The sequence below is a fragment of the Pangasianodon hypophthalmus genome, chromosome 18 (genome assembly GCF_027358585.1).
Source record: "Pangasianodon hypophthalmus isolate fPanHyp1 chromosome 18, fPanHyp1.pri, whole genome shotgun sequence".
Taxonomy (NCBI): Eukaryota; Metazoa; Chordata; class Actinopteri; order Siluriformes; family Pangasiidae; genus Pangasianodon; species Pangasianodon hypophthalmus.
This window is the reverse complement of record NC_069727.1, coordinates 18361676-18362827: the sequence shown is the minus strand read 5'-3', so window position 1 is coordinate 18362827 and position 1152 is coordinate 18361676. Positions and strand designations below refer to the sequence as shown.

Below are 1152 nucleotides of genomic sequence, written 5' to 3'. Positions count from 1 at the left end.
ATCACCCACTTGAAGCTTAAGGGCAATCTGGCCTTAATCAGCATCCCTGCAGCTTAGGCTCAGCATGCTCTAGCAGTTAGTAGACACAACAAGGCAATCATCCTCACATACGCATGGCGCTCGCTGGAGGGCAGGCTCGCAGGCATTACGGCATTTGATATCGTTTTCAGTGTAGTTAAAGCTACAACGAATTCATATGTGGTCTTTTCTTCATATGGGATGAAGGGCAGTACACCTGTGTGTAGCCAGGGAGAGGTGTCCCTTGCCTCCTCGCTTCTGTTTCTTGTAGAATGCTTCTCAAGGTGACGAGCGGTGGATTTTTTTAAGTTGATTTTTTTAAGAGATGCTCAAGGTCATACCCAGGGTCCTTGAGCTTCGCAGGGCTTTTTGAGCCTTGCTGAAGTCTCTCAGGGCAACAGTGGGCTCTAATAGTTAATGAGAGCTGTGAGTTTCGAGCTAGCCCAACCAGTCCTGAGCTTGCACAAACACACACCCACACGCACACACACACACACACACACACGCACAAAGAGCCCGCTCAGTGCACCAAACCACTCATATCTTCCTTCAAAGTAAAATGGCACTTATGACTTCTGAAGTTGACTTGCCTCCATCTCTGTTTTTTATTCCTTTTCACTTTCACTATTTTTCTATTCCTGTCTCATTTGAGAGGCTCTGTTTCTTCCCCATCCCCCCTGCCCTTGAGTTTTCCAATGTCAGGGCAAACTTCAAACTTCAAACGCCTGCCAACACGCTCAGAGGAGTCCGCTGAGAATCCCTATTCCAAACAATTATTATATCTCCCACTAACTGGCAGATCCCTCACACTTTTGATTGCATTACAATTAAAAGGCTCCTCCAACCAATACTTAATACAAACACCTTTAAAAAATGTTAAACTTTAAAAATTTTAATATGCACACAACTCCAAATTTATTGGCACCCTTCAAAACAATGGCCAAAGAGTACTGAGAAAATAAACATTGCACACAACAAATCAAAATTTTGTTCCAAAAAAATACTAGAAAATACTTTCCTTCCCTCAAACAAAAATCATTGCCATAAGAACTCATATTGTATGGGGATGTAGTTCAGTGGTAGAGCGCATGCTTTGCATGTATGAGGCCCTGTGTTCAATCCCCGGCATCTCCA

At 43.6% G+C, this 1152-nt stretch overlaps 1 non-coding gene across 1 annotated transcript; it reads left to right on the top strand.

The window, feature by feature from the left end:
- Positions 1-1080: 1080 nt before the first annotated feature.
- Positions 1081-1152, top strand: trnaa-ugc (transfer RNA alanine (anticodon UGC)). The gene has a single exon. It is a non-coding gene; the product is annotated as a tRNA-Ala (tRNA).